Raw genomic sequence first — 5,569 nt, 5'->3', positions numbered from 1 at the left:
GAACCCAATGTGGGTTCATGAAGGATAGGTCCTGTTTAACATATTTGATTTCCTTTTATGTTAAGATCACCAATCTAGTCGATCAAGGAAAATCAGCTGATGTGATCTTCTTGGATCTCAGTAAAGCTTTTGACAAAGTTTCCCATAGGATCCTATGGGACAAAATGTCCAGCTTAGAGCTAAACAAAAACATCATACAATGGGTGAGCAATTGGCTGACGGGCAGGGCTCAAAGGCTTGTAGTAAATGGGGCCAGATCTGGCTGGTGGATGGTCAGCAGGGGGGGCACCAAGGCTCCATTTTAGGGCCAGTCCTTTTCAATGTTTTTATAAACAATTTGGATGTAGGACTAGAAGGTATTTTGAGCAAATTTGCCGACAATGCTAAACATGGAGGTGTTGCGGACTCTGTTGAGGGTGGAAAGGCCTTGCAGATAGATCTGGACAGACTGGAGAGCTGGGCAATCACTAACTGCAGGAAGATTAACAAGAGCAAGTGCTGGGTCCTGCACCTGGGACAGGGCAACCCTGGCTTTACGTACAGACTGGGCAATGAGACACTGGAGAACAGCCCCACAGAGAGGGATATGGGGGTTGGGGTTGACAGCAAGTTGAATACGAGCCAGCAGTGGAGGCAGCGAGGAGGGCCAAGCATATCCCGAGGTGCATCAAGCACAGCATCACTAGCCGGTCGGGGGAGGTGATTGTCCTGCTCTACTCTGTGCTGGAGCGGCCTCACTTCAAGTGGTGCAGTTCTAGGCACCACAGTACAGGAGGGACATGAAACTGTTGGAGAACATCCTGAGGAGGGTGATGAAGATGGTAAAGGGCCTAGAGGGGAAGATATAAGAAGAGCAGCTGAGGTCAGTTGGCCTGTTCAGCCTAGAAAAAAGGAGGCTGAGAGGAGACCTCATCGCAGTCTGCAACTTTTACAGGTCTAAGTTTCTTCTGGATGGTGTTTTTTTCTGAATAGGATAATTTCATTTCCCTTTGGAAGACTTCCAAGGATGTAGTAACAAAAGCAAAGGCATAAAACAGTACCTGAGGCATAGGCTACTGTTGAACCTGCAGCAGACTGTAGGTACAATATTACCATTTCAGACAATTATGAAATATCTAATGCGAAGTGTTCCAGCATGCTTACAGACTACCAAAAGTCAGAAAACATGACCTTCGTTTTAAGACTGTGTGGAAAAGAAAACAAAACAACAACAACAACAAAGAGAAGGAACTTTTCCTTCACCTAAATTTTATTATTTTGCAACTCCTTCAAGTGTCCACAAAGATTTGTCCACAAAGATTTATGTTGTCCATGTCCCCCCCCCAAAAAAAAAGACATTGTGGCATAGAGGTATAATTTCAGTTCACACCAGAAGACATTCTTTCTCACTGAAGTACAGTTAAGCCACAAAAAGGGCAAAAAAAAAAAAAAACAAACAAAAACAAAAAAAAAGAGACAACCACACAGAAGTTTGGCAAATAACTTTAGCAAGTTATGTACAAGTTAGTTTTACATGTTGGCATTATTTACTTGTCTGGTCTTGCATTCAGGGCTTGAACTATCTCAGGGGGAGGAGGAGGATGGGGGACATGTAATGCCATGCAAGGTTGCTTGGTTGTATGACTGACAACATAACTACATTTTTGAACTGTTTGTATGGAAGTAGAATACAGAAGCGTACCCTATCCCCAAGGGAAACACAAACTGCCTGTTGCTTCTCAGGTTTAAAGTTTTCCCTTAAAAGGTGTAAGTGTCTGTTAAGGTGTAAGAGAAGGTGTCATCAGCCATTCAAGTACAATTGTTTCATATAAGTGAACATTTTCCTCTCCAATTTCCAGCCTTGAGTGCAACATTTTTCATCATACGCTCAGATCAGGATTCTGATTCTAACACTGGTTCCTAGTGCAAGTTTCCAGAGAAGAGAGAAGCAAAACAGTCCCAACTGCTTTGAATGAGATGAAGACAGCAAACAAATGTAAATGAAGAAAATAAACCTGTAGGAGTGTTTTCAGATAATTGTCATTGTCCAAAAGCTTTAAATTGGTTGAATCCTTGAAAGTTAATTAATGGAAACTCCGGGTGCATCACTGAATATGAAGTAGTAAGATAAACTTGCACCATTGCAGAGCCTCAGTCACAGTTTAAAGCGGCAAAGCCTCTAACTTCACAAGAAAGAAAGAGAAAGTAGCGTCTTTCTTCCTTGTCAGCTACTGGCAGATCTGGAGAAAGAAAAAACAAACTGTTAAAATTAAGAAGTAATGTTTTTTTTAGGACATTTCACTGAATATGTAACGTTGGAGTAGTAACCAGACAACAAATGAAAGGGAATGTGAAACAGTAGAAGGTACTTGCATGGCCATAATTTACGTGACAGTTGATAAAAACCACAAACTGCAATGATTTCAAAGTGCCTTACACCATTCATGTTTGAGACAGAAAAATGGGTTTCCCATGTTATGTAAGGGGAGTGCAATCCCTCTCAAAATACAAGAGCCTGGTGTACACTACTGAGCACTGAAAATGTTAAGACTAGGAGGTAACGAACTCAAAAGACAATGGAGGATGAGCCTCTCTGGCTGTTCACGTAACAGAAAAGAAACTCAGATTTGGGCCTGGGAGCTGTGATTTTAGGGAATGGGGCCACTCCCCAACATGAAACAACTCTACAACCCAGGAACACTTACTTGCCAGTTCCTGAACTTGAGGCACTTCCAAGCTACTTCCCAGTCAAGTCGCACCAAAAGGCTTTTACTGTACTGAGAAGGCACCACCAATGCCGCTAAATCATAGAGTCTCTAAAAGTAAATCACAGAGATGGTAGAAAACACAAAGAATAAAGCAGCCTAATGGGGAACACAGAGACCATTCCACCATGACAGTAGAAAAGCACCCTAAATAACAGACCTCAAACTCCCCTTAGGAAGCAATTCCCCCCATGTGTCCTCTAGCTTCCTACATAGCAAAGGTCAAGTGATCCCCACCTGGCAGATTTCACTTAAAAAGGATGGAGCCAATAAACCTTGTCAAATAGGCTCATCTAACTGGTTTCAGTGTTTTCAGGTCAATTGCTCCTTATTGCTAAGAGAAGTCACCTGACAAGGGGCTTAGTTGTTAGAGTTGAACTAATGAATTAACTACAAGATGCGCATAATAGTCATGTTTCTGCTAGTCATTCTGTGAGGAAAACTAGTGCAGAGCCCATTAAAATAAGATAAATAAACATAAATAAATAAAAGAAAGAACAAATAAAATGAACTTAAAAGCAAAATAGCTCTCACATTTTCATTTGTCTAGTCACAACAGATAAAAAAAATAAACAGAATGGCTTTTCTTGAAATTAATATTATTTAAATTTGCTTTTCTGGGGGCCCAGGAACTCTTACTCACCATCTCCTTAACTTGAGGAACTTCCAAGCTACTTTCCATTCAAGTCGCACCACAAGGCATTTACTGTGTTGAGAATGCACCTCCAGCACATCTAGGTCATAGTGTTTTAAAAAGTGTTTCACAGAGTAGGTAGAAAACACAAAGAAAAAAAAGCAGCCTAATGGGGAACACATAGACCATTCCACCATGACAGTAGAAAAATAGCCTAGATAACTGAGACCTCAACTTGCCCTTAGGAATTAACTCTCCTCCCATCTGTTCTCATGCTTGCTATATAGCAGAGTGTAAATGAACGCCACCTGGCAGATTTCACTTAACCAGGGTGGAGCCATAAGACCTTGTGGATTAGGCTCATCAATCTGGCTTTCAGTGTTTTAAGGTCTCTTGCTCTGTCTCTTTCTAAGAGAAATCACCTGACAAGGGGCTTAGTGCTTAGAGTTGACCTAAAGAATTAACTACAAGAGGCAGGTAAGGATCATATTTCTGCTAGCCATTCTGTGAGGAAAACTAGTACAGAGCCCATTAAAATAAAATAAATAAATAAAAGAAATAAAAAAGGAAATGACCTTAAAGGCAAAATTGCTCTCATAGATTTTCACCTGTCTAGGCATGGCAGATAAAGAACAAAACAATCAGAATGACTTTTCTGGACATTAATGTTATTTAAAGTATCTTTTCTGAGATCTCTTCTTTATGCAAGACTTTTCAAAATCTAGCCCCATGACCTCTGACTCCAGTATTTACTTGGGCTGCATATAAACTTCTATCACGCAGAAGTGCCAGGATCCGGATCCTCACTTCCTATTCAGGTCAAGGACCCGGATGAAAGTTTTGGCTTTAATTTGGTTACATGACTACATTGATTTTGTTGTGTTTTTCCCCAACCAGCAGCTAAGCACCACACAGCCATTTGCTCACCCTCACCCTTCCCTCTCTGGGATGGGGGAGAGAAATAGGAAAATGAAGCCTGTGGGTCAAGACAGAGACAGTTTAAGACAGGAAAAAAAATAACGATAAAAGTACTGTTACTACTAATGTGTATGGAATAAGTAATGCACAATGCAATTGCTTACCACCTGCTGACTGACCAATGCCCAGCCTATCCCCGAGCAAATGGTCCCCCTATCCTGGCTAGCCACCCCTATATATTGTTTAGCATGATGTCAGATGGTATGGAATACCCCTTTGGCTAGTTTGGGTCAGCTGTTCTGGGTCTGTCCCCTCCCAGCTCCTGCTGCACCCCCAGCCTGCCTGCTGGCAGGACAGAGCAAGAAGCTGAAAAGTCCTTGGCTTAGTGTAAGCACGGTTCTGCAACAATTAAAACATTCAACATTCTTCTCATCCTGATCCAAAACATAGCACCCCACCAGCTACTAGGAGGAAAATTAACTCTATCCTAGCTGAAACCAGGACACATGTTTACAACTCACTCCCATTCTTTCAGTTTTAAGTAATTTAATCTTCCTGGATGAACCACTTAAACTCATTTTTTAAAATTTTATTTTGAACTCAAGTACTTTTGAATGAATATAAATAGGAAAAGTATATATTTAATTTATTAAGTAAAAAAAAAGTTACAGAGGTTTATGTTCCCTTAAGACCAACACTGCTGTTACTGAGAATACAGAAGTGAAATAGTGATCCAAAATGACTTAAGCATAAGCATTCTGGCCTCAAAATTTTGGCCTCTTAATAGTATCCTGCTTTCATAAGTTCAGTAAAATTTTAACAGTGATAGGAAGAAGTTTACAAGGGTCATGTCTAGGAAGCTTTCAGCTCACACATTTGATTTGGTGACTTTCTTGATACTGAAAATACTATTAAAAGTTCATACAGGATGAAATACAACCCTTGAGAAACCCACTGCACTTAGATAGAATATATATTTCTACACAAAGAATCTCCTGCCTTAAGGATAATCAAAGCTCAATTATTCACTGTCTCTGTATCTTGAACCTACCTGTGTACCATATATACCTGTGTGGTATATATGACACATTGGGGGCTGTGGTCAGTCTATAGCACTTTGTCTCCACTGCTCCTTCTCGGTCACTCTCTTCCCCTGTGCCGTGGGGTCCCTCCCACGGGATGCTGTCCTTCCTGAACTGATCCTACATGGGCTTTCCACAGGCAGCAGCTCTTCAAGAAATGTTCCCAATATGGGTCTGTACCACGGGGTCCA

At 41.1% G+C, this 5,569-nt stretch overlaps 1 long non-coding RNA gene across 1 annotated transcript; it reads right to left on the bottom strand.

Moving 5' to 3' along the window:
• Positions 1-1,231: 1,231 nt before the first annotated feature.
• LOC311432917 lies at positions 1,232-3,635 on the bottom strand. Its single transcript, XR_014690423.1, has 3 exons — positions 3,388-3,635; positions 2,685-2,795; positions 1,232-2,219 (listed from the first exon to the last, which is right to left on the bottom strand). It is a non-coding gene; the product is annotated as an uncharacterized lncRNA (long non-coding RNA).
• Between the last annotated feature and the right edge of the window lie 1,934 nt (positions 3,636-5,569).

This window comes from Aythya ferina (assembly GCF_964211825.1).
Source record: "Aythya ferina genome assembly, chromosome: 2".
Lineage (NCBI taxonomy): Eukaryota > Metazoa > Chordata > Aves > Anseriformes > Anatidae > Aythya > Aythya ferina.
This window is presented reverse-complemented; position numbering and strand designations above follow the sequence as displayed.